The following is a 10000-nucleotide window of genomic DNA, read 5'->3' on the forward strand; positions in this document are numbered from 1 at the left end:
TGTACATCTCTCCCTTCCTATCCTTTTTTTCTTCCTCGGATCCGGGTGACGTGACCATGAAAAAATCTAGGTCAAGGGGCGGGTGACGTGACCATGAAAAAATCTAGGTCAAGGGGCGGGTGACGTGACCATGAAAAAATCTAGGTCAAGGGGCGGGTGACGTGACCATGAAAAAATCTAGGTCAAGGGGCGGGTGACGTGACCATGCTGCTATGAGAAAATCTGCCTGGAGAGTTTCATCTGAAGGCCAGAATGATGGATAAGATTTGCCATGGGTGCACAAAGCTATTGGGAGGTTTATTTTACTCATTTGGTGACTTTGCATTATTCCCATCTACGTATGAGTGTGGAATAAAATGTCCGTGAGCAGTGACTACAAGTGCACTGGCTCCATGGAAGACACCATTGCCATGCTCAGCATCATATTTCTGGTGACGTAGGTTGTTTTACAGAAAATTTAATATTACATAAATAAATAAATAAATAAAAAAGACAAAAGCCACATAGTTTTATTTTTCTTGCACAGGGTTGTAGACTACCTAGAGATGATTGCTGTCTGTGCAAAGAAAAAAACTATTATCATCTGGATAATGCAAATCAAATGGCAAATATTGACATTGGAAAATTGCCAAAAAGCCAAAAATGCTTATGCATAATAAAGAGTAAATAACTTTGCAAATAGGAGACATTGAGTCTTGTAACTGTACACATGTGTTCACATGTGCCTGGCCTACAAGCAGCCACCTGGCAGAGCAGCCACTTATGTAAGCCTAATGGCCGGACTATTGGTGATTTGATTGCTGTGATGCAACCAGATCCAATGGGTTAAAAGTATGTTGTTTTGGTAATAATAATTAGATGATTCTTCCATTTGAATCAATGATCCTTCAGTAATACAAACTAACCAGACTGACAAAAATATGAAGTAGTTAAAGTATTCAATAAATAAATAATATGTGTGTGTATATATATATATATACATATATATATATATATATATATATATATATATATATATATATATATATATATATATATAGATATATAGATATATTAGTATATAGATATATATATATATATATATATATATATATTATATATTTTATATATATATAATAATATAGAATATATAAATATATATATATATAGATATATATATATTATATATATATATATAATATATATATATATATATATATATAATATATATAATATATATATATATATATATATATATATATATATATATATATATATATAATATATATATATATGAAAAGTTAAGCTTGAATTTTGACTGAGGTGTTAAAGATATATAAAACAAAATTCCCTAGACCCATCACATCCTTTACGTATATGAATATGAATATTTAAATGATGTTACAGCAAAAACATTAGTTAAAGCATTGTGTGGTATCTTCCTTATAAATACTAACCCCTACGATCCAGCTGACATGACCATCGCATCATGAAAAAATTTGGCTCTAGGAGCAGGAGACCTGGACATGCTGTCATGGGGAAAATCTGGCTGCAGGCCTGGCGACACAAACTTGTCATCATGAGCATTAATGCTGCAGGCCAGGGTGATGGGAAAGACTTGCCACAAGTGCACAAACTTATTGGGAGGGTGATTAGACTCATTTGACAATCTGTATTATTCCCACCAATAAATGAGTGTGGAATGAATGTCCATGAGTGCCAGCTCCATGGAATATGCCCTTTCCATGTTCAGCACCATATTTCTGGCATTGTGACTGGCAGTGCAGGTTCTACTACAGAAAATTTAATATTACAAAAAAAAAAAAAAAAAAAAAAAAAAAAAAATTAAATGACTAATAACACAATGTTACATATTTAACTTTTCTTGCACTGAATGTAGACTACATAGAAAGGTGATATGGAGTCTATGCAAAGAAATCAGTCTATTACCATCTGGATAATGCAAATCTAATGACAAATATGGACATTGGAAAATGGCAAAAACTCCAAAACCACTTATGCATAAAAAGAGAAAATAACAATGCAAATAATAGGCATAGTCTTGTCACCGCACACAGGTGTTTGCTTGTGCCTGGCTTACAAGCCAAATGCCTAACGACTAAATTTTAGGTCATATGACTGCTGTGATGCAACAGGATCTAGGGGGTTAAAGATACCTAAAGGCTGAAGCTAATTTGATTTAAAAAGTTTTCCTGATATATCTCTAAGCAAATACTTAAACATTTCTTTACAAAAATGTTCAAGGAACATTTCAATTACAGTAAAGGATTAATACTAAACTAAATAAGACTCATTTTATTATCTTTTCAGCACAGAAAAAGTAATCATTCTCACCTTTTATCTAAACTAAGAAGTTACATTTATTTTACACCTATATAAGTTTCATACTATGATGGTCCTGGTACACAATCTTATAAAATTTATAAATAGGGAAAAGAGGTGAAGTGCGAATGCTTCTTTGCCTTGAACAATTTAAATGTTCATTGACTATACTGATGCAGGTACATTCTGATATCACAAACTGACCTCACCAAAAACATGTTTGACTTGAACAAATATACTAACAATATAAAAAAAATAAAAGAAATTTTTAAAAATTGGTCAAATGTCTTCAATCAATCTAAAAACATTAATTCTTCTTAACATATTCATTTGTCCATGAGATTTGAGTTCCTTCTACTTCAACCTTTTCGTAAAACCATTTCCTATTGATTCTGTAAAAGAGGAAGTTGAAGATTATTCCCTCATTCATCAAGGTCTTGGAAATAAGCATTTTACACACACTTGATGGCCTAACTTGTGTCAATGCAAGGTGTAATGTCTGTCTATATACCCACTGCTGTTGTTAATTACTAGTTCTACCTATCTCACTTGTTTACCCTTTCCCTTGATTTTCAGAAATATTATCTTTTATCTTATATTGTTATAGTAAGGAATAATTTTGTCTAAAATAATAATAATAAAACTAACAGCATTGATACTAATAGTATTAGTAAAAAAAAATCAAGGAAAGGTGAACTCAGGTGAAGTCATGAGGTCTACTAATTGACTCCTTAGTGGCTGAGTACTTGTGGGGACCATCTATTTTTAGTGACATTTCACAGAACAAAACTACAATGAAAACTACATTTTCCCAGTGGAATTGGGTTAACTACACTCAGCTTAGTTTGTGCCCTTTGTTTACTAACACTTACTTTAAAATTTAAATTTTCAATACTGGGTTTCAAAAAATAAAAACCAATCTTACCTGCATCTTTCCCCAATTTTTCCCTGAGGCTTTTGGGACATGGATAATGAAAAACCGGGCAGCTGGGTTGAAGGCAGTCACACAAGTCTTTCCCCGAGCTCAGTATGCGGCCATCTGGTCCATGATAGGCCTGCTGCATCTGATTCTTATTGCTGGATTACACATGGGGGAGCAGTAAAGAACCAAGAAGTTATGGGGGAAATACAGAATTACAGCAAAGAATTACATTCACTACAAAAAACAAAAAATTAAGTCACCTAACCAAAATTCCCTCAAAAAAAAAAAAAATGCTTATCTAACACACCAACATAATGATTAACATTCATCATATTGTTTTCTCTTGAGGAAATACAATCAACCACTGCTATTTGCACCACTAAACTACAGCCTAATCATGAAAAAGTGTAGGGCAGCTGAAGAGTCAACGACATTGTAAAAGGGGCACGGATTCAAAAATGGTTTAGGAATGAAGACCACATAATCTTATACCACTCTTCTTTAATCCAAGATGAACACTCCATGGCAAAAGCCTGTTTAATCCTGTGCATTTAGTTGGTATGGAGTGGCTTACATCCAGCAATGTAACTTGATCACTGACAATTTTTTTGGCAGCCATTGGTGTACCTCATGCTTGAGAGGTTTATGTGTAGCCCTAGATATCTTGAAAAGCTAACTACGGGGGGGTTTTATGTTAAAAAAACCCTTTTAGTGAGGGGCCCAAGATAGCAGGGGGGTGGTACTGTTTTGCGACCTTTGCATTCTTAGTCATTTAACAAGGTAACCCTCCTCTTTTCATATTTTTTTCCCCCCAGACCCATATTTGCCCATGAAAATGTGCTTGTTTCTCCTCTCCCCAAGAGGGTGAGTAGAGGAGACTGATCAGTGGTCTAATCAACCTTTCTTGTTTTCTTTTCTCTGTCTTGTTCTCCATGCTGATCCAAAACTAACTGCTTCTCACCCACAACACTGCGGTGCATTCCCAACCCACCTCTCTTACTTTTAATATCATTATTTGCTATATTATTATTTTTCAAGTTTAACATATTTACTTAAATCTTTTGTGTATCTCTATTAGTATTTTTGCTACTTTTATGTATTAACTCCCAGCATTTCCTCTTAGCAGTGTGTACTTTTGGGCTAAGTTAAGTGGAACTTTTAAAGTGAAAACTGCTCCTACAATTAATAACTTCTGGTGGAGAATGAGCACAAAAGAAATTAAAAAGAGACGATAGGGGGTAAACATTCTTACGCTGAGCTGCTGAATACAAACCTTCTTTTCTTACGCCTAAACCCTTCATGGGTTTTTGGGTTTTAAATTTTTCATGAAATTTAAACTGATTTTTGACTTGGAGACCCTCTATAAGACTTGCAAATTATTGCAAATCATAATTATTTAAAAAACCCCGCTATTTACCCCATTTCCTAAAAAATAATTGTCAGTTTATTTTATTTACAATTAATGATTGATGATCCTCAATCTGAAGAAATTTTGTATGGCTATCAATACAACCAAACCCGCAAAGTCAAGAAGTTATTTTAAAATATAATAATAAAATATATATATTAATAAATAAAAAAATATAAAATATATATATATATATATATTAAAAATATTATATAATTCTTATAATTTAAAAATAAATATAATATATAATAAATAAAAATATATATAATTAATATATATATAAATTTTTAATTAATATAATAAATAAAATATATATAAAAAGAAATATAAAAAATTTTTAAAATAATAGATTATATATATTTAATATATAAAAATTATATTATAAAATATATAAATTTAAATAATAATAATATAAATAATATGAAATTTTTAATTAAAATATATATATATATATATTAAAATATATTATAAAAATTAAATTAAAATAATAAATTTATTAAAAAATTAGGGAAAATTTAAAAAATATTATTTTAAATTAAAAAAATAAAACTATATTCTTTTTTTAAAAAAAATATTTTTAAGAAATTTAATTTTTTAAAACCCCCAGGAAAAACAGTATTTAATTTTTTTTGTTCCCACCAAAACCTTAAAATCTAAAATTTTTGCCCAAAACACTACAAAAAATTTTTTAAAAAAAAAATTTAAATTTAAAAAAAATTTAAAAAATAAAAAAATAAAATAATTTTAATATAAATTTAAAATAATATATAAAAAATTTAAAAAAAAAAATTTATAATATTAATAATTTTAAAATTTAAATATAAATATAAATTTTTAATAATATATATTTTCTAAATTTTTAAAATTTATATATAAATTTTATAAATTTTAAAAAATATAATAATTTAAAAAATAAAAAAATTTTAAATTATAAAATAACAAATACACAAACAAAAAAAAACCAAAAATTTAAAAAAAATAATAATAATAATAAAAATTTAAAATAATATATTATATATATATTATATATAATTTATATAAAAAAAAAAAAAACAAAAAAAAAAAAAAAAAGAAAAAAAAAAACCCAAAAAAAAAAAAAAAAACCAAAAAAAACCCACAACCACACACACACACACACACACACACACAAACACACAAAAAAACCCAACCCCCAAAAGACCATAATAATTTTTTTGGGGGTTTTTTATATAAATTTTAAAATAAAAAAATAAAAAAAAAAAAAAAAAAAAAAAAAAAAAAAAAAAAAACCCAAAAAAAAAAAAAAAAAAAAAAAAACAAAAAAAATAATATATATTTTATAATATATAAATTAAAATAAATATATAAAAATAAAACAAAAATAAAAAAAAAAAATATAAAAAAAATATATAAAAAATAAAATTAATAAAAAATAATAATATATTAAATAATAAAATATATATATAATATAAATTTTTATAATATATTTGTTTTTTTTTTTTTTTTTTTTTTTGGGTTTTATATTATTTATATATATATAATAATATATTATATAATAAATAAATATTAATTATAAAATTTTATAAAATATAAATAAAATTTTTTTTTTATATTAATTTTTTTTTTTTTTTTTTTTTGTTGGGGGTTGTTTTGATATATATAATTTTAAAAAATAAATATATATATATAATATATTATATATTATATATATATAATTTTATATATTTTAAAATATATAAAAACACTGTGTGTTGTTTATAAAATATATTAATAAATAATATATAATATAAAAATAATATTAAAAATATAATATAAGTTTAATTATATATATATAATATAAGTATATATTATTTTATATATAAAAAATATATAATATTTTTAATATGATATAATATTAAACTTTATAATATAATATATAATATTAATATAATATATAATATAAATATATATATATATTTACATTTAACCCTAATATATTTTTATATTTTTATTATATACTTTTTTATAATCTTAATAATATAGGGGATTATTATTTATATTATAATTAATATAAATATTATATAATAAATATATAACACAACCCAACAAAAATACACTATACACACAACACCCTATTTAAATATCATTACAATATAAATATATATTAATAAAATTAAAAATTATATTTATATATATATATATATAAATATATATATATATGCATACAGACACAGACAGTGTGTATGTTATTTTAAATTGTTTTGGGTGTTATATATATATATATAATAAAAATTATATAATATATATATATAATATAAATAATATATAATAACCACACACACACACAACACACACCACACCCACAACACCCCACACACAACACAACCACACACACATCCCCATAAAAATACACACACATACACCAAAAAAACACACACCCCACAACACACACACACACACACACACACACAACACACCACACACACACACACACCCCCAAAACACACACCACACACACACACACCACACAACACACACCAAAAAACCGTGGGGTTTTTTGGGTGTGGGGTGTGTGGTGGGTGGTGGTGGGGTTTTGTGTGTGGTTGTGTGGGGGTGTGGGGTGGGTGGTGTGGGGGTGTTGTGGTGGTGTGTGTGTTGTGTGGGTGTGGTGGGGGGTGTTTGTGGTGGTGTGGTGGTGTGTGGTGTGTGTGGGGTGTGTGGGTGGGTGTGTTGTGTGTGTTTGTGGGTGTGTGTGTGTGTGGTGTGTGTGTGTGTGTGTGTGTGTGGTGTGTTGTGGTGGTGTGTGTGTGGGGGGTGTGTTTGGTGTGTGTGTGTGTGTGGTGTGTGTGTGTGTAGTGGTGTGTGTGTGTGTGGTGTGTGTGTGGTGTGGTATGGTGTGTGTGTTGTGTGTGTTGTATGTGTTGTGTGGTGTGGTGTGGTGTGGTATGTGGTGTGGTGTGTTGTGTGTGTGTGTGTGTGGTGGTGTGTGTGTGTTGTGTGTGTGTGGGTGTGTGTGGGTTGGTGTTCGTGTGTGTGTGTGTGTGTGTGTGTGTGTGTGTGTGGTGTGTGGGTGTGTGGTGTTTTTTGTGTGTGTGTGTGTTGGGTGTGTGTGTGTGTGTTGTGTGTGTGTGTGTGTGGGTGGGTGTTTGTGTGTGCGTGTGCGTGGTGCACCCACACACACAACACAAACACACACACACACACTACACACACACACACACACACACACACCACATATGTTATATATATAATATATATATATATTTATATATATATATATATATAGATATATATATATATATATAATTATATATATATATATATATATTATATCCCTATATGTATATATATAATATATATGTTATACTATATATCTAATATATATATATATATATATATATATATATTAGATATATATTATATATATACATATACATATACATACCATAACAGACACACACACAACCACACACACTGCTTGTTATATATATATATATATATATTAATATATATATATATGTATATATATATATATATATATATATATAGATGTGGTGTGTGTGTGTGTGTGTGTGGTGTGTTGTGTGTGTGTGTGTTGTGTGGTGTGTGTGTGTGTGCGTGTGTGCGTGTGTGCGTGCTGCGTGTGTGTGGTGTGGGGGGTTTTTGTTGTGTGTGGGTGTTTGTGGTGTGTGTGGTGTGTGTGTGGGGTTTTGGTATATATATATATTAAAATGTAATTATTAATATTATTACTATTTATTATATATATATATATATATATATTATATAAAAATTTATATATAATATGTTGTGGTTGTGTGTGTGTGTGTGTGTGTGTGTGTGTGTGTGTGTGGTGTGTTGTGTTTTTTTTTTTAAAATATATTTTTTAATATTTTTATATATATATATTATATTTTTAAATTCTTTTATATCCTTAATAAAAATATTTATATAATATAATATTAATATTATATTATATTTTAAAATATTTAAATTTTTCTATTTTTATTCAAAATTTTTATATATTTTTTTTAATTTATATATTTTATTATTATATTTTAAAAATTTATAAAATTTTTTATTTTATTTTTTTTTTCCTTTTTTTTATTTTCTATTTATATTTTATTTTTTAAAATTTATTTTTTTTTTTATTTATTTTTTTTTTTTTTTTTTTATTTTTCCCCTTAAAAAAAAAAAAAATTTCACGCCCTTTCCTCCCCTGCGCCTTCCCCCTATAAGCCCAAAGGCGAAGAAATTTCCCCCTAAAATATGATATGGGAATTTTAAAAACCAAAAGGACAAAAAAGCATTCACTGGTATTTAATGGAATCATGAGAGAGGGAGAGGCATAGGTAAGTTGGTAAAGGAGAAGGAGAGAATGAGGAAGAGGGAGAAAGGACATGGGACATGGGGTGGGAGGAGGGATGGGGAAGGGAAAGGGAAAAGTGAAAAAAAGGGGGAAAATGGAACAGGGAGAGTTTAGAGGGAGAGAGGAGGGGAAGAGAGATAAGAATATGGGATATGGTAAGGCAAGAGGGAGGGGAGGATGAAGAGAGAGGGAGAATGGATAGGAGACTGGGGCAGCTGAGAGGGAGGAAGACACAGTGAGAGAGAATGAAGGCAGAACTGGAGAAGGGACAGAAAGTTAGAAGAGAGATGGGACAGGGGGAGAAAAGAGAGAGGGAAAATAGAAATTGGACATGGGAGGGCGAGATGGGATAGGAGAAAGGAGATGGGAAGAGGGAGGATAGAGATTGGACATAGGTGAGGGAGAAGAAAGAGGATCAGTGAGTGAATAATTCACAAAATACACACCATTTCTCCACCTTTTGGTTCATCTCCAGTGGGGGTATGGGAGCAAAAGGTTTAAACCCCAAATTTAAAGATAACCTTTTTCATAACATTCAGAAAGGGGCATATATTTGTTAAACACAAAGCCAGTACAAAGAGAGAGGAGAGAGGAGAGAGAGAGAGATGAGAGAGAAAGGAGAGAAGAGGAGGGGAGAGAAAGAGGAGAGGAGAGAAAGAGGAGAGGAGAGAAAGAGGAGAGAGGAGAGAGGAAGGAGAGGAGAGAGAGGGGAAGAGAGAGAGAGACAGGTGTGTGTGGTGTGTGTGTGTGTGTGTGTGTGTGTGTGTGGTGTGTGTGTGTGTGTATGTGTGTGTGTGTTGGTGGGTGTGGAGAAGAGAAGAGGAAAAGGGGGGAGGGAGAGAGAGAGAGAAGAGAGAGAGAAGAGGAGGAGGGGGAGAGTATTGTTGTGTGTGTGTGTGTGTGTGTTGGGTGTGTTTTTGGGGTTTTTTGGGGGTGTGTGTGGGGGGGGGTTTGTGTTGAAGAGTGTTGTGTGTGTGGAAAAAAAGTGTGTGTGTGTGGTGTGTGTGTGTAAGGTGTTGTG

At 29.7% G+C, this 10000-nt stretch overlaps 1 pseudogene; it reads right to left on the bottom strand.

Annotated features, from left to right (window-relative positions):
• Window positions 1-2280: 2280 nt before the first annotated feature.
• Window positions 2281-10000, bottom strand: part of LOC119576183 — a 27375-nt pseudogene continuing 19655 nt past the window's right edge.

Source organism: Penaeus monodon, chromosome 8, assembly GCF_015228065.2.
Source record: "Penaeus monodon isolate SGIC_2016 chromosome 8, NSTDA_Pmon_1, whole genome shotgun sequence".
In the NCBI taxonomy this organism is placed as follows: domain Eukaryota; kingdom Metazoa; phylum Arthropoda; class Malacostraca; order Decapoda; family Penaeidae; genus Penaeus; species Penaeus monodon.